Source organism: Saccopteryx leptura, chromosome 6, assembly GCF_036850995.1.
Source record: "Saccopteryx leptura isolate mSacLep1 chromosome 6, mSacLep1_pri_phased_curated, whole genome shotgun sequence".
NCBI classification, from domain to species: Eukaryota; Metazoa; Chordata; class Mammalia; order Chiroptera; family Emballonuridae; genus Saccopteryx; species Saccopteryx leptura.
The window spans coordinates 159894216-159920124 of record NC_089508.1 but is presented as its reverse complement, the minus strand read 5'-3'; the positions used below and the strand labels follow the sequence as shown (position 1 = coordinate 159920124).

Here is a 25909-nt window from a genome sequence, read left to right as displayed (position 1 = left end):
CAAGGGTGGGTTTGTTTGAGGTAGATCCCTGCTCCTTGGCAAGGAGGGGCATAAACTGGAATGGCAGCTGTGTGCAGATAGGCTAGGGTATCAGCTGGAAGGAATGGGGAAGGCTCTCCTGATTCCACTCCTTTCCACTCCAGTGCAGCCCCAGCTTTCAGTTAACCACACGGAAAGACAAAAAGATGTGACTTTTAGTTCCTAATAAGTATACATCAAATCTAAATGAAAACAAGGAGATAAAAGGCAGGGCAGAAACCAAAGTCTCATGGTAATCAAAGCATTTTTAGCTGGAAGGTAAAGAATTTGTGTATAGGCATTTCAATGAAATTTAGACTACTCTTTCAGTACAGAAGATAGGAGATAGCTACAATTGCTTGGGTCAGGATTACAACTTATCTGATTTCATCTGATGTTAACCTTGGCATTGGCTTTGGTGGAGAACCTATGCAGGGTTGTAGATCTTTATGGAGATGTGTGCGGAATAGCACTTTTCTTGAAAGCTTAAGCCTTTTGCTGAACACACTTGGTGGATGTGCTTTTGAATGTCCTGGTTTGATCAGTATACCTTAAATACAATAAGAGAATTTAGGTCTAATAAATAATCTTCCTGTTAGCATGAATAAACTGAAAATTTGTGACAGTGTAGCCTTTCCCTCTCTGTAACAAATTATATGATTAAACAGCAAGCTTTAAAATTTTTTTTAATTTTTTATTGATTAGAGAAAGAGAGAGAGAGAGAGAGAGAGAGAGAGATGGCTTTGTTGTTCCACTTATTAATGCATTCTATGTGCCCTGACTGGGAATCGAACCTGAAACCTTGGCTTATTGGGACTTTGTTCTAACCAGCTGAGCACCCAGCCAGGGCCTAAACAGCAAGTGTTGATTGAAGATTTACTGTGTGCCCAGTACTGAACATCTGAAGAGTACTGTGAAAACTCTAATAAAAGGAAGAAACATAAATGTCATCCTACATCTACATTTACAGTAAACCAAATATATCCCAAATGCAATCCTTAGTAATTCTTAGTTTCCCTGAGTAAGTAATCCCTAAGTGTAGAGGATTACTATAATACAGTAAACTGAGTGAGTTGATCACCCCCCACATTATAAAAATTTCGAAAGCCATTCAACTCAACCAGTATTTTTTTTAGCATCTTTTGTAGACCAACTATTTTATTTCATTTTGTTTCATAGCTCTAGACTACTACTCTCTAGTTTCAGTGAGTTAACAATTAAACGATGTTGTTGGTCATGACAGAAGCTGGGGAAATTCAGGATAATCCTATTTCTACTAGCAGTGTAAAAAGGTAAATTGTCCTGGAATGATTCATTAGAAAGAAGGTCTCCCTCATCAAGGCATGGCATGTTTCATCAGAAGAGAAGTAATTTATGTGATATGATCATGAGTGCAGATGGCTGAAAGGGCTCTGTTACCTGTAGGAATCCATGACTCAGCACCTGGCCCCTGGATGCTGGTTCTTACCAGGCTGTCAAAGATCAAGGCAAGGTGCAGGTTATCTAAGCCGACTCCTTAAATTTTTTAATAATTGGTTTGTGTGTGTGTGTGTGTGTGTGTGTGTGTGTTAGAGAGAGACGAAGAGGGATAGAGAAAGAAATATCTATCTGTTGTTCCATTTATGTATTCATTGGTGGATTCTTGTATGTTCCCAGGTGGGATTGAACCCACAACCTTGATGCATCTGGATGATGTTCTAGTCCAGGGGTCCCCAAACTTTTTACACAGGGGGCCAGTTCACTGTCTCTCAGACCATTGGAGGGCCGGACTATAAAAAAAAACTATGAACAAATTCCTATGCCTGCACATATCTTATTTTAAAGTAAAAAAAAACAAAACAGGAACAAATACAATATTTAAAATAAAGAACAAGTAAATTTAAATCAACAAACTGACCAATATTTCAATGGGAACTATGCTCCTCTCACTGACCACCAATGAAAGAGGTACCCTTCCAGAAGTGCGGCAGGGGCCGGATAAATGGCCTCAGGGGGCCGCATGTGGCCCACGGGCCGTAGTTTGGGGACCCCTGTTCTAGTCTAACCAACTGAGCTACTCAGCCTGGACCAAGTTTTTTATTTTTTTAATCTGACAAGGATGTGAATTCCAAAGGAGAGAAGTTATTTGTCATACACACACACAGAAACTAGTTGTGCATCTATTAATGAATTCATTTCAGTATTTCTGGTTACCTCTTAAACTAGTTTTTAACATCTTACTGGTTCTGAATTAATTAATGAGTTAAATAAAAACCTTTGACCTATGTTCATTTTGTATTTGTATGACAGTCATAATTACACCTTGAAAATAATCTTTTAACAGGAAGAAGCCAGGATTTTACTAAGGGCTCTCTGTTCCTTCCTTTACTCTGAGTAGATATAGGTCCTATGAGTTTCTGAGATGGCTAAGCAGTCACTTGTAATTTTTTTTTTTTACATTTTATGTTTTTAGGCCATGTGGATAACATCTTAAAAAATAATTTATTGAAATGAATTTTATGTAACATAAAATTAACCCTTTTTAAAAAGGGTATTTGTTATAAACTAACCATTTAAGAGACAATTCAGAGGCATTTAGTCCGTTCACAATGCTTTATAACCTCTGCTTAATTTCAAAACATTTCCATCATTCCAAAGTAAAACCTCTTATCTATTGAGCAGTTTCTCTGTATTTCTCCCTCCCCATAACCCCTGGCAACCACCAACCTGCGTTCTGTGTCTATGAATTTATTCTGGATATTTCATATACAAGTCATCACATAATATGTGACCTTATTATTATTTTTTTTAAGTGAGAGGAGGGGAGATAGTGAGACAGACTCCCACATGCATCCTGACCAGGATGCACCTGGCAACCCCTGTCTGGAGCAAATGCTCAAATCAACTGAGCAATTTGTAGCACCTGAGGCTGACGCTTGGACCAACCGAGCTATCCTCAGCACCTGATGCTGACTCTTGAGCCAATCAAACCACTGGCTGCGAGAGGGGAAGAGAGAGAGTAGAGGGAAAGAGAGGGGCAAAGAAGAAGATGGTCATTTCTTTTGTGTGCCCTGACCAGGAATTGAACCCGGGATGTCCAGACATGGGGACGATGCTCAGTCCATTGAACCAACTGGTCAGTGCTAACATGTGACCTTTTGTATCTGGTTTCTTTCACTTAGCATAATACCTTGGAGAACTATCCATGCTGTTATATGTATCAGCAGTCCATTTCTTTCTATGTTTGAGTAATATTTCATTGTATGTATATACCACAATTTATTTATTTGTTCATCTGTTGATGAACATTTGTGCTGTTTCTACTTTTTGGCTTTTGTAAATAGTGTTGCTATGAACATGCATGTACATACAGTTCTTTTGGTTATATATCTAGGAATGGAATTGCAATATCATATGGGAATTCTCATGTTTAACTTTTTGAGATATTGCCAAATTGCTTCCCATAGAGACTGAACTAATTTTACATTTCCACTAGCAATGTCAAGGGTTCCAATTTCTCCACCTCTTTGCCAGCCCTAGTTATTTTCCACTTTAAAAACTATATCCACCCTAGTGGGTGTGAAGTGGCATCTCATTGTGGTTTTGATTTGCATTTCCCTAATGACTAAGAATGTTGAGTATCTTTTCATGTACCTTTTAATCGTGTGTTGTTTTGAACAGTACATCATATTTTGAATATGCTAGAGAAGCTGGCTGTTGAAAGGCAATCTTTGATGACTCCCACTATAATACAAGTAGTTATTCTCTAATTTATGTTTCTTAATTTAAGATTTTATACATTGTTTTATTAAATAATTCTCTAGAGAAAGTTATTTTTGAACATAAACTGGAGAGCTCCCTGCATGACACTCTTTGCAAGGTGCTTTCACAGACCATGCCTGAACCTTCCACACGATCAAGCAAGTGCTCTTAAGGAACTCAGGAAAATGTTGCCATGGTGATAATATCTGTCCTTGTGAAATACTGCTATGTGAACTGCTTTATGCCCTAAAATATTGGTTGGAGCTGTCTCTTTGTAAAATTTTTTTGCTTATTTGCTTTTCAAATGTGGATATGTAGTACATTTTAAATAATAATAACAGCAGCTAATATTTATTGAACATTTATTAGGTGCCAGACTCTCTACTAGGTGTGTTATATAGATTATATCCTTTAATAGTAGCTGAGCGTTAGCTCCTAAGGGTAGGGTCTTGTTTTTCTTGTCCATTGTTGTATCCCCAGCATCTAATACAGTACGTGCTGCAGAGCAGGTGTTCAACAAATGTTATTGAATGAGTAAACAACCAAATGATGTAGTTTCTGTTATTATGTTTACTTTACAAATGAGGAAGCTGAGGCTAAAAAATGTAAAGCAATTTTCCTATGGTCATACAGATGGGCAGTGGAAGAGACCACATCAGAACTCAGGCAGCCTGTTCTGGAATGTACCAAACTGCCTTTTAAACCTAGTATTCAGAATAGCACTTTCACCTCTTTTTTTCTACATTCTCCAGGATGGTAGATAGTTTAGTTAAACAAAGAAGGAGTCATTTCAGTTCACGAAAATTTATTAATGGCCATATGTGTGCCCAGACATTTGTTGGGTGTAATGTTGAGAACTAGGAGTTAAGAAATGAGATTCTATTATGGGACCTGACACTAGCTGAGTGACCTTGATCAAATAATATATTCTCTCTAGACTTTAGACTCATGTGTAAAATGGAAAAAGTTGGGTGAGATGATAAAAAATATGCTCCAAGCCCAGGCCAGCTGGCCACCTGACTCAGTGGTAGAGCATTGGCCTAGCGTGTGAAAGTCCCGGCTTTGATTCCTGGCCAGGACACACAGGAGAAGAGCCCATCTGCTTTTTCACTCTTCCACCTCTCCTTTCTCTTTATCTCTCTCTTCCCCTCCTGCAGCCAAGTCTCCATTGGAGCAAAGTTGGCACAGGCTCTGAGGATGGCTCCATGGCCTCCGCCTCAGGCACTAGAATGGCTCCCGTTGCAACAGAACAACACCCCAGATGGGCAGAGCATCGCCCCCTAGTGGGCATGCCAGGTGGATCCCGGTCGGACGCATGCAGGAGTCTGTCTCCCTGCTTCTCACTTCAGAAAAATACAAAAAAAAAAAAAAATGTACTCCAACAATAAACTTGAAGAAATAACTCTGAGGCCCTGGCCGGGGTAGTTCAGTGGATAGAGTGTCTTTTCAGTGCATTGAGGTCGGGATGGGGGTGGGGCTCAATCCCTGGTCAGGATGGGTATGAGAAGCAATTAGTGAGTGCACAACTAAGTGGAAGAGCAATTTGATACTTCTCTCTGTCTCTCCTTCTCCCCCTCCTCTTCTCTCTTCTTCTTTTCTTTTTCTCTGTCCTTCCTTTCCCCCTCCTGTTTTTCCCCTTTCTCTCCCCCTCTCCACCTTCCTCTCTCTCTCAAATAGATGGAAGAAAAAAAAAAGGAAATGACACCAAGAAGACCACAGTGAACTGCTTCCTGGTAAGAGAATGTCATTGGTTTATTTTTTTTTAAAAGATTTTATTTATTCATTTTAGAGAGAGGGGAGAGAGAGAGAGAGAAGGGGGGAGGAGCAAAAAGCATCAACTCCCATATGTGCTTTGACAAGGCAAGCCCAGGGTTTCAAACTGGCAACCTCAGCATTCCAGGTCGACACTTTATCCACTGCGCCACCACCTGGTCAGGCAGCTTTCAGATTTGAAACCTCGAGGTTGCCAGCTTGAGTCTGGGCTCATCCAGCTTGAGTCTGGGCTTATCCAGCTTGAGCGTGGGCTTACCGGCTTGAGTGCAGGATCACTGGCTTGAGCATGGGATCATAGACATGACCTCATGGTTGCTGGCTTGAGCCCAAGGTCTCTGGCTTGAGCAAGGGGTCACTCGCTCTGCTGTAGCTCCCTGCTCAAGGCACATATGAGAAAGCAATCAATGAACAACTAAGGAGCTGCAACGAAGAATTGATGCTTCTCATCTCCCTTCCTGTCTGTCTGTCCCTATCTGTCCATCTTTCTGCCTCTGTCACAAAAAAAAATAAAATAAAACATATGCCAATGCTGGCTGGGTGGCTAAGTGGATAAAGCACGAACCCAGTGCACTAGAGGTCATGGTTCTATCCTTGGTCAGGGCATATGAGAAGCAATCAATGAGTACACAACTAAATGGAACAGCATAGTGAAATGAGTTGATGCTTCTCTCTCTCTCTGTCTAACCCTTTCCTCCCTCCCCCTTCCTCTCTCATTTCTCAAATCAATGGAAAAATTAAAACAAACAAACACGCCTCATGAAAGTTTTTTTTAGGTTTCAAGAAATGAAAGGTTTTGTCTAATAATACAATAATGGGGTGGCAAAAACGTTCAAAACATATCAACTTTTTAAGGAAAATGATCTTATGAATAAAACACTATTTATGGCTCACTTGTTTTATACTTTAAATTGGGTTGAATGATTATATTTCTTATTCCACAAAATTTAGCATACCCATCAGATGATTCGTATGTACAAGACACTATGTTGGATACCTGAGAAAATCAAAGATGACCCTTACCCTCAATCTTTTAAAAATAATTAAACCTATACAACTAATCACAACATATACTAGACTATTATGAATGCTTCAAGCTAAATCTAAAGAGTTATAGGAGATAAAGAACATATCCCTTTTAACTATAATGGTTGAGAAAAATCTTCATGGAAGAGGAGCTTAGTTTTTTTGTTTGTTTGTTTGTTTGTTTTGTATTTTTCTGAAGTAAGCAGGGAAGCAGAGAGACACACTCCTGCATGTGCCTAACCAGGATCCACCGGTATGTCCACCAGGGGGCGATGCTCTGCCCATCTGGGGTGTTGCTCCTTTGCAAGTGTGCCATTCTAGTGCCTGAGGTCGAGGCCATGGAGCCATCCTCAGCGCCTGGGCCAACTTTGCTTCAATGGAGTCTTGGCTGCAAGAAGGGAAAAGAGAGAAAGAGAGAGAGAGAGAGAAGGGGGGAAGGGTGGAGAAGCAAATGGGTGCTTCTTCTGTGTGCCCTGGCCGGAATCGAACCCAGAACATCCACACCGGGCCATGCTCTACCACTGAGCCAGCTGGCCAAGGTTGGAGCCAAGTTTTGAGGGATGCATATATTGAGAGAGAGAAAAAGAGAGATATTGAGATTAACAAATGAAAGGAATAGTAGAAGCACAGGTTCAGAAGGAAGACTATTTAGGGTTTATTTGGGGACCATAGTAGTTCAGGGGAGTGTAGGAAAGTTAAAAAATAAAGATAAGTAGTGGAAAATAAGAAATGAACTGGAAGATTTGAACAAATTCATACTCCCCAACAAAAACTGTTCAAAGATGCCTCCAATATTTGGTTCTTTGTATGCCTATTGATGTTTTTTTCTTATTTCTGCCCAACTCTAAATAAAACAAAAGAATAAACAATTCCTTCATCCAACAAATATTTATTGAGTACCTGCTCTTTCCCAGATGCTTTTCTAGGAGCATAAACTATCAAGATGAACTAGACACAGGTTTTGCCCTCAAGGCCTGTGGGGAAGAACAACTCTTGGTTAGAAAAGGAGGACAAAGTGCCCATTTTATCTCTAATGGGGCCACCTTGAAAAAGAATGATCTTGGCTACCCTGGTCTTGATTGCCTGAGCTCTGTTTTTAGCTCTTGGTAGCAACTTCAGGATATGTGACATACCAGGAAAGAACAGCTGCATACTATATTCTGAAATGATGAAAGAAGTACCCCCGTTTTTTCCAGATCCACAGCAATGACTCTCACTGGGACGGAGCGCCAGGCTCCTTCTCTCCTGCCTTGTGTTGTTTGGTACATTGTTCTACAGGCTTTTAGAGAGGAAGTTTCAGATTTTCCTGCCTTTGTCCTAAAGAAAGGCGATATGGAGAAGGAATTGGTTAGGGAATAATAAACTAAAAAGTCTTTTCATTTAAAAAAATTGTACAGAATTCATCCGTTGGTATTTTTTAGATGCAGCAAGAGATAATAACGACAAATAATACAGTATTTATTGAATGCTTACTTTGTGCCAGGTACTGTAATAAGGGCTTTAATATGCAATACCAAATTTAACCCATTCAGTAGTTCTGAGAATTAACTACTGTTTACATGACCTTTCACAGGTGAGGAAACTGAGGCTTAAAAAAACTTAGTAACTTTCCCATGTCACATAGATCATAAGTGAATATAAAGAAAGTATATTATTGGAATAGATTTTATATTTTATGCAGAAAGTTGAAGCTTGGAGAGAAGTGATTGGTCCATAGGTACAGAGCAGAATGATATCAGAGCCAGGTTTAGAGCACATCTGAATTTCATGACTCTTTAAAAATTTTAAATTATTTTTATAATGGAAATTTTAAACAGATATATCACTAAGCTTCTATAATTATCTATTCATGACCTTATTTCATCTATACTCCCACCCAGCTGCCCACATCATATTAATTTTAAACAAATACTAAACATTGTTATTTCAGCTATAAATAGACCAGAATGTTTCTCTAGAAGATGACTCTTTTTAAAAAATCGTAATACTATTATCATACCTAAATTAATAACAGTTCCTTAATATCATCCATATCTGGTCTGAGTTTAAATTTCCAATTGTCTTATAAGTGTCATAATTTTTTCTTAGAGTTTGTTTGCTTGAATCAGGATACAGATCAGGTCCACACATTATAATACGTTGATATATCTTTTTTAATTTATAGCTTTTCTTCCCTCTTTAAATAGTCCTATAATTTAACTTGTTGAAAAAACTAGTAGTTCTTTGTCCTATAGTTTTCTGAAAAAAATTTTTTTAAATTAAATTTATTGTGGTGACACTGGTTAATAAAATTACATAAGTTTCAGGGGTATACCATTACATAATACATCATCTGTACACTGCATAGCACATTTGTCACCCCAAATCAAGTCTTCTTGATTTTGTTGATTTTTATCCCTTTGATGTAGTTTTCAGTGTTCCTGTCCTTTGTATATTGAAAGGCTTGTTAAGACTCAGGTTTGATTTATACTTTTTTGCATGACTACTTCATTGATAACGTTATATCATCAGGAGGCACATAATGCCTAGCTAACTTTCTTTCTGTGATGTTAGCAATCATTGATACTTAATGCCTAGATACATTAATTTATTTGGGGTTGCAAGGCCTTTCATTTCCAGCCATGATGGCATGTCAAGAAGAGAATTTATTCTCTTACCTTAAACAGCTAAAAAGCCCAATTAAGATAGAGAAAACAACAGTTTTCAGATATTGGAAAACAGGTCTCACAGCCCTAAAGGAAGGGAAATTACATAACCTACGGTATCCAATGAAAGATACTGGTCATGCAGAGAAACAGGATCATACCATTAGTACGTGAAGAAAATTCAGTTATTAGAAACGGAATCCAGAAATGGAGGTCATAGAATTAGTATACAAAGATACTTAAACAGTTATTATAATACTGAATACCCCCAAAGTGCCCCTGGCAACCCAAGGAAGCCCTGCACTGGTTTACTGAGCTGCTGCCTGGGCTCCAGGCTATTTCCATTTATCCATGCATTCAAGCCCAGATTCCTCTAATCAAACTTTGACCCACTTTGGTCCTGTCAACCCATCTTAAAGCTAGTCTTTGGTAATAACTTCTAGTGGGTTTGAATGGTTTAATATACATCATTAATAAGTTAATGTTCACATTTAAAGACCATCTAGATGTATGCTTTAATTTCTGTTTACTTGAGTTACATCTCAACTATAGTCTTATTTATTCAATAGTAATTTCTCTATTAGTACCATGAGTCATATACTGGGCTAAATGCTAGGGCAGAATGAGTAAGACCTAGTTCCTGCCCTGCTGAGTCTTATAGATCTAGATACATTAATTTATTTGGGGTATAAATTACAGGTGGTATCACGTAAATACAGTAAAGGAGGGGTGAACAAATAAATATTCTAAGCACTCAGTGGGGAACAGCTAGCAGGACCTGGAGTACTCAAGAAAAAAGATCTAAGCCTGGCCTGTGGTGGTACAGTGGATTGAGTGTTGACCTGGAACGCTGAGGTCACCGGTTCGAAACCTCAGGCTTGCCAGGTCCAGGCACATATGACAAGAAATCAATGAACAACTAAAGTGAAGAAACTATGAGTTGATGCTTCCTGCTTTCCATCCTCTCTCTGTAAAATCAGTTAAAAAAAAAAAGAAAGGTCTTTGTGATGGCTGTAAAAGAGAATAGTGGTAAAACACTTTGAGAAGGTAAAGGGAATTTCAGGCAAAGAAAAGATCATGATAAAAGGCACAGTAGCCCTGGCCGATTGGCTCAGTGGTAGAGCGTCGGCCTAGCGTGCGGAGGACCCGGGTTTGATTCCCGGCCAGGGCACATAGGAGAAGCGTCCATTTGCTTCTCCACCCCTCCGCCGCGCCTTCCTCTCTGTCTCTCTCTTCCCCTCCCGCAGCCAAGGCTCCATTGGAGCAAAGATGGCCCGGGCGCTGGGGATGGCTCTGTGGCCTCTGCCCCAGGCGCTAGAGTGGCTCTGGTCGCAATATGGCGACGCCCAGGATGGGCAGAGCATCGCCCCCTGGTGGGCAGAGCGTCGCCCCATGGTGGGCGTGCCGGGTGGATCCCGGTCGGGCGCATGCGGGAGTCTGTCTGACTGTCTCTCCCTGTTTCCAGCTTCAGAAAAATGCAAAAAAAATAAAAAATAAAAAATAAAAGGCACAGTGATGAATAACTAACAATATCAGTTGCTATTTACTAAGTCTTTTCCATGTGTCAGGTATAAAGCTAGGTGATCTGTATACATTATATCACTTAACTCTCATAAAAACCTTTAAAAATAAGTATTACTATAATATCCACTTTACAGATCAAGAAACTGAAGCTTGGGGAAGTTCCATAATTTACCCAAGATTGTCTAATGTGTCAGAGTTGGGATTAGAACCAAGATCTATCTAATTCTAAAACCTAAACTCTTAAATATTTACTGAAGAAAATTTCTGTTCAGAATATAATAAGGTGAGAGTAACATAGTAAGAGGAGAAAAGGCAGGGAAGATTTGAAAAGGCCAGACTACGAGAGGTTTTATGTTATGTATCTGTGAAATCATTCTTCATCCACTTTCCCTAGTTTCCAAACCCCTAAACCAGAGGAATTTTTTTTTCTCTTAAACTCCAAACACTTTTATTTATATCTCACATGCACTAATAATTGTTTTTTTCCTTGTTTTCCTCTGTTCACCACTAGGCAACAAAGTTTTCATTGAAGGGATTATCATAGTGCACTTACTCATTGAGCAAACGTCTACTCTCTTAGTGAATAAATGAATGAATGAAACTAAAGGAATACCTATGGTAGTAGACACTAGGTTTTGCAGTTCTATATGAAGAAAGTTATGGTTGCCTTAGAAAGTAGAAATTCTCAGGTTAATTTTAGATCCTTCCTATATGCCAGTTGGTAAATTATATAACCCCAGCATTGCCCCTCTGGTTTCAGTGAGTATGACATCATTATGGCACTGGTCTTCTCATCAAAACTTTATAGGAAAATTTGGGCTGACCATAGATACTATGAGCTCTAACCCAGGGACAAAGCAGTGATCTCAATAGTTCTTTCTTTGTTCTGGGTATTGTGGCTCTCTTGCCTGAGATCCGTTTGGTCAGCATTTAGCTATAAATGTCTTGAGACTGAAAGGTAGGCTGGTGTTGGGGAACAGAGGAAGGAGAGCAACTGGAGAGTGTCACGGTCCAGCCACAATGAGTCTATTATGGGGTCTTCAAACCAGAAAAGGTATGGAATTGAAATAAATGATAGACAGGGACTTAAAGATATACAGTGTGTTCGTAAGGTCATGGTGCACTTTTGACCAGTCACAGGAAAGCAACAAAAGATGATAGAAATGTGAAATCTTCACCAAATTAAAGGAAAACTCTCCCAGTTTCATACCTATTCAGTGCAGTTCGATGTGGGCTCACACACTTTATTATTATACTTTTTCCCCAAACTCTACTTAAAAGCTTCACTCTCTAGAAGCTTTATACTTACTTCATGTGCACACTTCTGGGGAGTTCCATCACCTCTCCTATTTCCCTTTTGTTTTTTTACAGGGACAGAGAGAGAGAGTCAGAGAGAGGGATAGACAGGGACAGACAGACAGGAACAGAGAGAGATGAGAAGCATCAATCATCAGTTTTTCGTTGCGAGACCTTAGTTGTTCATTGATTGCTTTCTCATATGTGCCTTGACTGTGGGCCTTCAGCAGACCGAGTAACCCCTTGCTCGAGCCAGTGACCTTGGGTCCAAGCTAGTGAGCTTTTTGCTCAAACCAGATGAGCCCGCACTCAAGCTGGTGACCTTGGGGTCTCGAACCTGGGTCCTATGCATCCAGTCTGACGCTCTATCCACTGCACCACCTCCTGGTCAGGCTCCTCTTTCCCTTTTTCGATGGCCACACATATGGGCGTCAATTGTCATGGTCCAGCCACAATGAGTCTATTACAGGGTCTTCGAATGAGAAAAGGTATGGAATTGAAATAAATGATAGACAGGGACTTAAAGATATATACATACAGATGGGTTCAGGAGTACGCCAAGGCAAACAGTTTCTACTGTTCCTTAGCAGTGATGTCCATGCTCCCAGAAGCACAGCCACTTTTATTCATAGAAAAAATGTGATCTATCAGCAATTCAATTAAGTTTCCAAGGCAACTCAAAGACAACCCCCACCATACCATCCAAATCTACAGTTAGTGCTTGACTTACAACCACAATTAGTTCCTACAGACTGGTCGTAACATGATTTGGTCGTAAGTTGAGTAGGCTATATGTACAGTACTGTGAAATGATGTTATAAAAATCTTTAAGTCATATTTTATCATAATTTTCTTTCATTATTGTTATATATCATAATTTTCTTTGTTCATTTTATGCCATTTTTATCATCTTAAAATGGTTCATTTTATTGCCATTTTGTTTCTTATTTTTATATTTGTCAGGTTTAAGTAAAACACTGCATTACCAGTACAACTGGTTTAATATTTGCAGAACATACAAAATTATAAAATACAGGTGCATACAAAAATACAAAATACAGGTGTAAAAAATACCATAGGAAACATTTTCCCAATTGCAAAACATATCAAAATATATAAACATGTACGAAACATTTTATTGGCTGCTGGTGCTTGGATCATTGATGTTGTCATCTGAGGCAGCAGTTGGGGTTACCGGAGTTGGTTTTTTCATAAACATGTGCGATCACATTCACTTTCTCTCCTCCTTCGTACTTGTTCATTGATTGCTTTCTCATATGTGCCTTGACCAGGGGGGTTACAGCAGAGCGAGTGGCCCCTTGCTCAAGCCAGTGACCTTGGGCTCAAACCAGCTACCATGAGGTCATGTCTATGATCCCATGTTCAAGCCAGTGTCCCTGTACTCAAGCTGGTGAACCCACGCTCAAGTCAGATGAGCCCACACTCATTTTTGTGTCAGATCGATGGCCTTTCTTTCCTTCTTGGCAGGCTGAGGTGTAGACAAAGACAAATTCCTCTTGGTAGACATCTTGGGAGGGGCTTGATGAAAAATATCCAAGACACAAAACACAAATTGCTGTATCGAGTCTGGGATAACAGTTGAAATGATGCACGCAGAGATGGTAGTGCTGCCAGAAACTGGTCCGCACTGTCATACACCCAGCCGGGCAACACTTGCGCTGCCAGACTCAGAGCAGTCGTGGCTAGAGATTGTGGTCGTAAAGTCGAATGGTCATAAGTTGCATAGGTCATAAGTCGATCAATATCTGTACTTTACACTAATAAGAAACTAGCTTCCAGCCTCCTCTGTAGAACATGAGTGAGACAAATGAGAATCTTTGTTAACTAGGCAAATGAGGTGGGATTTGGGCCCAGCACCTCTGTCCAGATTGCAAAAATACCCTGTTTATTTATTCGGTCCCCAACAGGAGAGACCTATAGATGTTAACCAAAAATGTGCAAACCAGGAACTAAGATAGGAATCTAGGCTTATCCAGATGCCTTGTTCTATAGACATGTGGCCTGATTGTGGTCTGTGGCCAGGTGTGTCTGCAGAAGAAATTGAGTATTCCTCTTCCTAAACCTCCCACTCAAATTTCCAGGCTGAGAACATTCCTAAACCTGTTTCATCCCAATCCCTACACAGTAGAATGAATGAGTTGTCTGATTTAGAGTCAGGAGATGTGGGTTCAACCCCCAAATGCCAATTACTAACTGTGTGACCTTAGGCAAATTACATTGTATGAGCAATGGTTTCTTCTGTGATAAGGTAGGTAGTTATACCTCCTTCCTGCCACTCCACAGCATTGCTGGTAGAATGAAATGGTATAATGGGGTTGAAAGTTATTTTTTGAATTTTCAAGCTCTGTGTTATTGTAAGGGCATAGGTCAGGATGTGGTCTCCTGAGGGAGATTTAGACTGGGGGACCCAGGTGAAGTAAACACTTCTCTCTAAGTTGCTCCGTATGCCACAAGATGGCAGCAGGATCCTATCTTTGCTATTGTTTTTAGTGTAGGAAAAAAATGCTGCTTTGCTCTATTCTGTAAAGGTGAAGAGGACTTACTCCTCACCACTACCTACATTTCTCCATCAAATCCTTCAACTCTGTGTTAAATAATTTCTCACAAAATTCACATTCTTAAATCGAATTCCAGAGCACTTCCTCACTGTTGAAGTTAAACCAGCCGGTTTCAATTATGGTTACAAACCTGTTCTGGGCTTTCGGCTCTCACACAACTATTGCCCTCCTGGGATTTAACTGCTATAAACTCCAGGCTCACTTCCATTTTTATACTTGAATGAGAGCTCTACTGGGCCTGGAAAACCATCTAATCTAGCTGCTTATTTTATAGAAGAGGGAACTGAAGTACATAGAAATAATTTGTCCAAGATTAAATAGTTCATTCAAAAGTTAAGACTTCAATCCAGGTTTCTTCCTGTGGATTCCGTCCCTTTGAAAATATGAGTATTTTCAAGGTGTTTCTGGAAGCTTGAAGCAGCTTTGTTTCTCCTGGTAGTGAGAATTTTTAGGGCTTTCCAAGGCAGAGGGAAATAGGAGTAGTAGCATACATTGGAAAAATCTTTTGAAGAAGCCTTGCCAGCAGCACCTGATTAGGAATCCCTAAGTATCTGAAAAGAAGGCCTTAGGCATTCTCAGGTATGCATCCTAGAAGAATTGCAACCGGTAATGCCCCAGGAGAGAGAAAAAATTGTTTCAGAGGATACCTTTCAGTAGATGAGCTTTTGTGTTAGGCTTGCCGTCCCAATTATATTCCCAGAGGCACAGGTTAAAATGAAGTCATTCTCAGTATATCCTGGTTTATAACAGAAGAAGGCAAGGATGAGGGAAGCCAGCCTTAAACATTTGCTATTTTGTACAAGGGGTCTATACAGAGAATCCACATAAAGGAGGCAGAGTGGTAGAATAAAAGAATGTGGACTCGAGAGTTCAACAGATATTGATTCAAATCCTGCTCCAATTACTTACCTTTTATGGTCAATTTTCATAAGTCTCAGTCTGTAAAATGGTTATAATAATATCTACCTTATTAACTATGGAGCCTTGAACAAATTACTTAACCTTTGTGTACCTCGATTATATCATCTGTAAAATGAGGATACTAGTAAAATTTAAAGCCCTACTTCATAGGTTTTATAGTGATTAATGTTATTACCTAGAACCATGCATGACACATAAAATAAGCACTTGGAAAGGATGGTATTGTTATTACTACCACCATATAGTGTTATTTTGAGGATTAAATGAGACAATATAAAGAGAATAGGCACTCAATAAAGTGGTATTTATTTTTATTCTTCTGTAATTAATTACACACTGGTGTAAATAGTATTCACAAAAATTGAACCTGCTTCTGATTCAGTTACAGGAGTATTATTTTGTCATTTGTTTTATATTTGTTCTTTTTTTAGGGTAATTATTGGCTTTTTGAATTACAGATTCATCTTTTTGGTAATCTAAAGGTAATAATAGGCCCTGGCTGGTGGTTCAGTGGATTAGAGCGTTGACCCAGCATATGGACATCCTGGGTTTGATTCCTCCCTCCCTACATTACCACCCCCACCACCACCACCCCCGCCCTTCTCTCCCTTTTCTCCTCCTGCAGCCAGTGGCTCAATTGGTTTGAGCATGGTCCTGGTCACTGAGGATAGCTTGGTTGGTCTGGAGTGTCAGCCTCAGGGTGCTGAGGATAGCTCGGTGCTGGAGCATTGGCCCCAGATGGGGTTGCTGGGTGGATCTGGTCAGGGCACGAGTGGGAGTCTCCCTCACTATCTTCCCTCCCCTCAGCTAAAAAAAATAAAATTAAAAGGTAATAATTATGATTAAAATTTATGGCGCCCTCACTATGTGCGAGATCCTGTCCTTTATATATATGTTGTCTCAGAAGGATGCAGTAATTTGTATATGTCTACATAGCTAGCAAGTGATAGAACTGGCATTTTAATCTAGGCAGTCTGATAGTAGAGTCTGCTTTTTCAACTATTTCTTCCTATTTTTCCTGCCTTCAAAAATGTTTACCATAGGGGATTCTATTTATTTATTTATTTTTAACTTAAAAATATTTTTATTTTTCAATTACAGTTGACATACATTATTATATTAGTTTCAGGTATACATCCCAGTGATAGACATTACATAACTTACTAAGTGATCATCCTGATAAATCTTTTTTTAAAATTTATTGTGTTTACATAGATTCTAGTGTCCCCCCGAATGCACCCCCCCTCCGTGTTCTCCTCCACATCCCCTTTGCCCCCTCCCCTCAACGCCCTCCCCCTTTCCCTCCAGGATTAGCTTTTCTGCTCTCTATAACGCTGTGTTATGTGTATATAATTTTACCAATCTCTTTCCCTTCTCTGATCCCATCCTGTCTTCCCCTTTTTCCCTGTCCACTTTCCCTCTGGTCCCTTTGATCCTGCCTCTGTCTCTATTCCGTTCCTCAGTTCACATTGATCATTGGATTCCTCAAATGAGTGAGGTCATATGATATTTTCCTTTCTCTGCCTGGCTTATTTCACTTAGCATAATAGTTTCCAGGTCCATCCATGTTGTCGCAAAAGGTAAGATTTCCTTCTTTTTTATGGCCCCATAGTATTCCATTGTATATATGTACCACAGCTTTTTAATCTACTCATCCACTGATGGGCACTTGGGCTGTTCCAGATCTTGGCTATTATAAACAATGCATCCTGATAAATCTTGTACCCACCTGACCCCATACATAGTTATTACAATATTACCGACTGTATTTCCTATGCTGTACTTTATGTCCCAATGACCATTCTGCAATAACCAACTTGTACTGAATTGTCTGGCACCAGGATCAGGCTGGGGGGGGCAGTTTTCTCCCAGACAGAAATGCTAGCAGAGGCCACAGCTCTTTTTTTTTTTTTAAGTTTTTTAAAATCATGTTTTATTTATTTATCATTTTTTAAGGAGACAGGGCGGGGGGGGGGGGGAGAAGAGGGGCGGAGCAGGAAGCATCAACTCCCATATGTGCCTTGACCGGGCTAGCCCAGGGTTTTGAACCGGTGACCTCAGCATTCCAGGTTGACACTTTATCCACAGCTCTTTTGATGAGCCCTTCCCACCACAGAGCCTGCAGGCAGATTCCATATCTGAGACTCCATCAACCTGGCTAACACTATCTGCCTTCCCCTCCCCCCACTTTTAGGCCCACACAAATTGTCTCCAATGGTTTTTCTATACAAATAGCCTATAGCAACTCATGCTTCAGATTTTCTTAAGTTCTCTCAAATAAGCAGCGTTAGGCCTCAGCATGCCTCGTACCTCTTACTCCAGGCCCAGCACTAGCAGCACCCAGCCTTAGTTCACAGCTTGGTCTCTCCTGGGGCACTTCCAAGCCCAACACAAGTAGCAACCATTTGCAGATCACTTGGTAGCTCATGTTAGGTAGCCCTGGGCAGAACATAGGCAGTGGCTGACCTTGGCCTGCACATCCCAGGAGGTCCTAGAGCCAGCACTCCCAGTGAACAGCTTCAGACCACATCAAAGCACCACCACCAACCACCTCCACAAGTGACACACACTCAAGTGGTGAACTCAGCAGACACCAGAGCCCCACTGAAGTGAGTCCTGTTCTGTGGGGTGGGCCTCTGCACAGGTGATCCTCCATGGTGGTCAGACGTTGGTGGTCAGTGGCCACATTCAATCTTTGCAGTTGATTGGCCTGGGAATAAATCCTCCCATTATTGTACCAATAACAATCAAGGCTCAAATACAAGAAGAGGGTATACACAGCTAACATGGGGGGGGGGGCAGATGCAACTCGAGTGCCCAGCTTGGGGGATCAGAGAGGCTGAGCCACTGGATCTTACATAACACCTACAGCATTAGGCCACGCTACCAAACCTGGGAAATGTGGCAGCTCTGCCGAATATATAGAAACAAACACAGAGAGGTTCCCCAAATGAGGAGACAAAGAAACATGTCCCAAATGAAAGAAGAGAACAAAACTCCAGAAAAAGAAATAAACAAAATAAAGACAAGCAACCTACTAGATGCAGAGCTCAAAACATTGGTTATAAGTTTGCTCAGTGAACTTAGAACTTCAACAGCATAAAAAATGACATGAAAATCATAAAGAGTCAGTCAGAAATTAAGGATACACTAGCTGAAATGAATAGTTTATGGGAATCAACAGTAAAGTAGATGAAGTCAAGATTCAAATTAACGATTTGTAATATAAGGAAACACCCCATCAGTACAGCAAAAAGAAAAAAGAATCCAAAACAATGAGGATAGTGTAAGGAGCATCTGGGACCATTTCAATCACACCAACATTCACATCACGTGGGCACCAAAAGGAGACAAGAGAACAAGAAACTGAAAACTTATTTGAAAAAATAATGACAAAAACTTATCTAACCTGGTGAAAGAAATACAGTGTGTCTGTAAAGTCATGGTGCACTTTTGACCAGTCACAGGAAAGCAACAAAAGACGATAGAAATGTGAAATTTGCACCAAATATAAGGAAAACTCTCTCAGTTTCATACCTATTCAGTGCAGTTGAATGTGGGCTCACGCACAGATTTTTTTAGGGCTCCTTAGGTAGCTATCCCGTATTGCCTCTACAGACTTGCCACTGACTGATGGCCTACCAGAACGGGGTTTCTCCACCAAACTGCTGGTTTCCTTCAACTGCTTATTGCACCGAGTAATGCTATTTCTATGTGGTGGCGCTTTGTTATAAGTGCACCAATATTCACGTTGCACTTTGGTCACGGATTCGAATTTAGTGAGCCACAGAACACACTGAACTTTCCTCTGTACCGTCCACATCTTGACTGGCATGGCTGTGGGCTGCTCTGCTGTATACAGTGTTACGTCATCATCTGAGCATGCGCACATGCTGCCACATCATCCTACAGAAACTGGGGGGGGGGGTTCCTTTTATTTGGTACAGATTAGTCTACCCAGCAAAGCTATCCTTTAGACTCTAATGGCAGATAATGAGCTTCCCAGACAAAAAAAATGCTAAAGGAGTTCATCACCACCAAACCAGTATTATATCAAGTATTAAATGGTCTTCTTTAAGAACAAGAAATAAATAAGATAAAAAATTTGAACAATAAATGGCAATAAATACATGTCTATCAACAACTGAATCTAAAAAATTAAGTAAACAGAACAGAAACAAATTCATAATTACAGAGAACACTTTGACAGTTACCAGATGGGAGGAGAGTTGGGATGGGTGAAAAAGGTGAAAGGATTAAGAATTATACCAGAAACTAATATGTATGTACTGTGCCACTGCCTGGTCAAGCAGGGTTGTTTATTTTCTGATTATTTTTTGAGATTCTTTATATATTTGGACACAGTCTTATAGCAGATCCATGGTTTTTTTTAATAAATAAATTTTTATTAATTTTAATGGGGTGACATCAATAAATCAGGGTACATATATTCAAAGAAAACATGTCCAGGTTATCTTGTCACTCAATTCTGCTGCATACCCCTCACCCAAAGTCTGACTGTCCTCCATCACCCTCTATCCAGTTTTCTTTGTGCCCCTTCCCCTCCCCTCCCCCTCTCCCTCCTTTCCTCCCCCCACCTCCCATAACCACCACACTCCCGTCCATGTCTCTTAGTCTCGTCTTTATGTCCCACCAATGCATGGAATTCTGCAGTTCTTGTTTTTCTCTGATTCACTCATTTCACTCCGTACAATGTTATCAAGATCCCACCATTTTGTTGTAAGTGATCCGATGTCATCACTTCTTATGGCTGAATAGTATACCATGGTGTGCCACATCTTCTTTATCCAGTCTTCTATGTTTTTTTTTTACAGTGATTAAAGCCTTTAAGCAAACTCTTGGCCAATACAGCAAGAATCCATAAAAGAGTAGTGTCCTTAACATGTTCACCAAGTCCAAGTTGGCCCCAACACCATGCCAAATTTCTGAAAAATGCAACCCAACCCCAGTTCAGTCTGTTATGAGCTGTCACAAGGAGCAGGAGTCCAGGAAAAGTCCACATCCAGGAAAAGTCCGCATGGCACTGGAATTGTCACAATTCTATACTTTGCAGCTCACGTCCAAGTCCTAGTGACCGCTGCATCTAGCTGGTAATGACTCAGGTAGAGCAGATCCATGTTTTGCAAATATTATCCCCCAGTCTGGTTTGTCTTTTCATTCTCTATCAGTTATTCACAAGTAGAAGCATTACATTTTGATGAGGTCTAGTTTATCTATTTGTTCTTTAATGAATACTTTTGGTGTTGTATCTAAGAAATCTTTGTCTAACTCAAGATCACAATGTTCTTTTTTTCTCTGTGTTTTTTAAGTTTAGTAACTTAAAATTTTTATATTTAGGTCTGTGAGGTATGAACAAAGTTCTTTTGCAAATGGATATTCAATTATTCCAGCCATCTGCTAAAGAATACTTTATAAATTTTCATTCCTAAAAAATCTTTATAAGCCTGGATGGTTCCATTTTCCAGATAAGAAAACAGACTTAGAGAAGTGAAGTGACTTGCCAAAGGCCATATAACTAGCTAGTGTTAGATCTAGGCCTAGAACCCAGATCTACCAATTCTTAGTCCTTTAGTTTGTTTACTATGTTGTCTTTTTATTTACTAATCTGTATAGTCTTTATTATTGATCAGGTACTCCCTGGGTTTCCTGGGGAAGCCAGGGAATTTGATTCTGATAAAAAGGCGTAGTCCCACTCTGCCTCTTTCTGAACACTTACTCATGCTGTGGTTGTCTGGATTACCTACAGTCCCCCCTCAAACAATACATTCCTCAAGAGCAGGGACCCAGTCTTACTATTCTTTTTATTTCTAATGTCTAGTGAAGAACTCGGCAGATAATTAATGATAGTTGAATGGTGAGTGAAATAAGACGGGATTTAAAATAGACAGATTAGGATTTACCATTGTGTGATTTTAGGCAACTTGCTTTATACCAGTTTCCTCATTTGTAAATTAGAGTAACATTATCTGCCTACAAGAATATGTGTAGGGTTAAGTGAGTTAATGAGTGGAGGGACAAGAGAAGTGGCAGGTGGCCCTTTGGACTCTGTGGTTCAGTAACACAGCTTAGGACACAGAGTCACAGAATTAAAAAGTTAAGAAAAGAACCAGCCTCATCTCTACCTGACTAAATTCTAACCATCTTTAGGATTTTAGTTTAAAATTTATTTTTTCTAGGAAGATTCCCTTTCTACTTCCTGTCCCTATTCTCCGAGATGAGGTTAGTTCTTTCTGCTAAGTGCCTTCATAATATTGTATTATTTATTATAGCATTTGTCACAATTTACTTTTTTGAAATAGTATGATCTCTGATGGGCTGTAAACTCCATGAGGGCAGAGAATTATGTCAACCTTGCTCACTATTGTATGTAATCACATAGTCGATGCTTAAGATATTTATTGAATGAGTGATGCATTTTACATATGAAGAACTGGAAGCGGAGTAAGGATAATAGATTTGCCCAAATTCCAAGACAGACCTGATTTCATATATCATAGCTACCTTGTGGACACACACTTTGGATTCTTAGTTTTCTTTTCTTTTAAAATCGTTTTTTTACCCATTCAAAAAAATTATACAAATAATACATATTCCTAGTAGAATATTTAGAAAATGAAGATAAACAAATAGGTTAAAAAAATATGGGGGTGGTTGGGAAGTTAGAAGGCAATATGGAGCAAAGAAAAAAGAAAGAGGTAAGTCATTCAAAAGTCTTATCACCTGGGGATAAACACTGTTAACATTTTGAAATATTTCCATTCAGAAAGCTTTTTAGGTGCTATACACAAACATATGTGCACACACATACATTTGTCTTTGTTTTTAAATTGCAGGAAATAGAAAGGTGTAAAACTGGAGTCAGGGACAACTGTCATGGTAAAAAAAAAAAAAAAAAAAAAAAAAAGCAGAGGGCTTCTTCTGGGATCATAGGATGAAGAAAACTAACTCCAAATCAAAAACCAACTTTTGCTTTTAGGTTTTATGTTCCCTAAGTGGAGAAGAATTTGACTCACTGAAAAAACAATCTCTGCCTTGGCCTATTATGGAGAGTTTGGTGTTTCTTCTAATAGAATCATAATGGGGCCTGCTCTCCTGGATGCTGGTTGCCCTGGAAGGCTGCCTTTTCATTTCTAAAAGCTGTTTGCTCCAAAAACCTGTCAACTTAGGTAATGGGAAATTAATATAGCATTTTCTTCCATTCTCAGGACTTGCCCAGTTAGCTGAGTCTTATTAGCAAATAACATTTGAGCCGTAAAAGTATACTTTGCCTTTGAGCTTCCCCTGGAACCAGTGTGTATTTGTATTTGTATTTGTCGGAATTCCTGCCAGTGCAGATTTTCTCAGCACTGGCTCTTATATTTCAGATAAAATTTGGCATTCTACTGCTTCAGGTACTGAGTCCAGGGAGTTCAGACCCCAGTTACTGTTCAGATCCACATACCACTTCCAAGCAAAGATTTGTTATCTCCATATTTATTTTACATCTACAGCTTGAAAATGTTGATTGACCCCCCACATTGTGCTAAATGCTATATTTGGCACCAGAGCCACTACAGTGAGTATGATCTAGTCTCTGCCTTCAAGGAAGCTCATGTTTTGTGAAGCAGACGTATATCTTAATGGGCCTTCATGGTTCTATGTGGTAGGTATACACAGGGCGGTATGAAAGCAATGACTAGGGGGTCCTAACAGCCTATGGGGATCAGAGGAGGTTGTTAAGAAGCATTTATACTTAGTCCCAAGGACTCAGGATTTTGCAGCTTTTGAAATGACTATAATCTCTGTGTATTTAGGATTGTGTTTTCATGCTCTCATTGGATAATTAATAAAACACAGGTTTGAAAACATTCAGGGATGCCAGAGTAATGGTGGCATGAGAGATAATCTCTCCCCTTGAAATTTCAACAACTTGAACAACTATAATGCAGTGAAGCAACCCCAGCTGGATTCACAGACGTGCCTAAAAGATTCGTGCACCAAATGGACTAAAGGTGGGAAGGGTTGATATGGCAAGCAGAAGATAAAACACACTCGCAGTTGGCTCCAGAGAAGAGAGAGACCCAGACTGTCTACTGGAGCTCTGGAGGGGTGGGAAGCCCAGAGTGACTGGGTTTTTTTTTCTGTTGGGGCTATGGAGAGGGGAGAAACCTGGAATGATTGGGTCTCTTTCTGTCAGGAGGAGTGGAGAGATTGAGGAGGGGGGATACTACACCAAAGTGGTGGCAGAACAAAGGGTCATGGCCAGTATTTCCATGGTCTACCTGCAGCCCACATTGGGCACAGAGACAGAGAAAACCAAAGTGTGGCCTTCCAGGTTCTGAGATCCTGCTTCTCTTACCTGTGGGGTTCAAAGAAGAGTGGCAGAGGCAGACGCCACAGCTAGCTCTCCAGAGCCACTCTCTCCCCTGAAGAACAGAGGTGCTCCATGTCTGATCTTCTGGTCTGTTGAGACATGGAGAGGAACACCCGAAGGCCTGAGATCACCATTGCTAAAGTGATAAAGCTTTACAGCCCTCAAAACATGCCTGACCCACCAATGTGACTGCAGCCTTGCCTACATCATTGCAAGAGCAACATCTCAGTGGAGGTCAGCCAAGGAATTTCACAGAGTTAAAACTTGTAATACAGTACCACCTACTGGAAGAGAATAGAATAACCTCTCAAAACTGAAATAATTTTCTTCTTTTCTCTTTTGAAATTCATTTCCTTTAATTTATATATATTTTATTCTTATTTTGTGGCTGTTTTTATTTTTGATTTTTTTTGCTCTGTTTTTTCTGTTGCTTTTCTTCTTTACTTGTCATTTTTTAAAATTTTATATTTTTCATTGTATTTTATAATTTTAATTTTTTAGGTTTTTTTTTTGTTATAGTTCTTAACAATACCACTCTCAAATGTTCTCAAGGCAGAATAAATCAAATATCATGGCTACACAAGACAGAGACATAGTTCAGAAAGAAAATGAAAACTCTCCAGAAAAAAATCTCAATCATATTGAAACCTTGGAGTTCAACAATAGAGAATTCAAAATTGAAGTTTGAAAATATACAATGAGGCCCTGGCTGGTTGGCTCAGTGGTAGAGCATCGGCCTGGCATGCAGGAGTCCCAGGTTCAATTCCTGGCCAGGGTACACAGGAGAAGCACCCATCTGCTTCTCCACCCCTCCCCCTCTCCTTCCTCTCTGTCTCTCTCTTCCCCTCCTGCAGCCAAGGCTCCATTGGAGCAGAGTTGACTGGGTGTTGAGGATGGCTCTGTGGCCTCTGCCTCAGGCGCTAGAATGGCTCTGGTTGTGACCAAACGATGCCCCAGATGGGCAGAGCATCGCCCCCTGGTGGGCATGCCAGGTGGATCCTGGTTGGGTGCATGCGGGAGTCTGTCTGACTGCCTCCCTGTTTCTGGCTTCAGAAAAATACAAAAAATACACACACACACACACACACACACACACACACACACACACACACACACACAATGAGATGTGAGAAAACACCAATAGGCAACTTAATGAGTTCAGAAAACAAAATGAATACCTCACCAAGGAGATTGAAACATTTAAAACAGATGAAGAACTCAGTAAATGAATTGAAAATTGAGGTAGCAAATTTAGCTAATAGAACAGGCCAAATAGAGGAGAGAATCAGTGACATTGAAGACGGGCAACTAGAAATGCTATAGAACAAAGAAGAGAGAGACTCATGAATTTAAAAAAATAAGAGAGCTCTACAAGAATTCTCTGACTTCATCAGAAAGAGCAATATAAGAATAATGGGCATATTAGAAGAAAAAGAGAGGGTGAAGGGAATGGAAAGCCTATTCAAATAAATAATTTATGAGAACTTCCTAAACCTATGGAAAGAGTTAGATCCTCAAATCCAGGAAGCAAACATAACACTGAGTTACCTAAACCCAAAGAGACCTTCTCCAAGTCACATTGTAATAAAGTTGTCAAAAATCAGTGACAAAGAATCAAATCGGCTATGGAAAAGAACATAACATATAAAAGCAGGACATTAGGTTATCATCAGACTTCTCAGCAGAAAGCCAGAAGAGAGTGGACCCAAACATTCAAAGAGAGGAATTGCCAGCCAAGAATACTGTATCCATCAAAGCTATCCTTCAGATATGAAGGAGGAATAAAAACTTTTGCAGACATACAGAACCTGAGGGAATTTATCACCAGAAAATTCCCACTGCAAGAAATACTCAAGGGGATTATTTGACCAGACACAACAAAACAATTCAAAACTATAAGTAAAAGCTCCAACAAGGTCACAATAAAAATAAGAATACTGTATTTTCCTGTGTATAAGATGCACTTTTTTTGGAAAACTTTGGCATCTAAAAACTGAGTGTGTCTTATACAGTGG

The 25909-nt window shown here is 39.9% G+C and overlaps 1 protein-coding gene across 8 annotated transcripts in view; it reads left to right on the top strand.

Annotated features, from left to right (window-relative positions):
* KLHL3 (kelch like family member 3) overlaps positions 1 to 25909 on the top strand; it is a 358874-nt gene that overhangs the window by 75769 nt on the left and 257196 nt on the right. For 6 of the 8 annotated variants that reach the window (XM_066344557.1, XM_066344552.1, XM_066344549.1 and 3 more), the window contains one exon: positions 5437 to 5492. The exons of the other annotated variants lie outside the window; for them this stretch is intronic. The gene's annotated coding sequence lies outside the window, so the exon portion shown is untranslated. The remainder of the gene's footprint in view (positions 1 to 5436; positions 5493 to 25909) is intronic. 8 annotated transcript variants of the gene reach the window in all.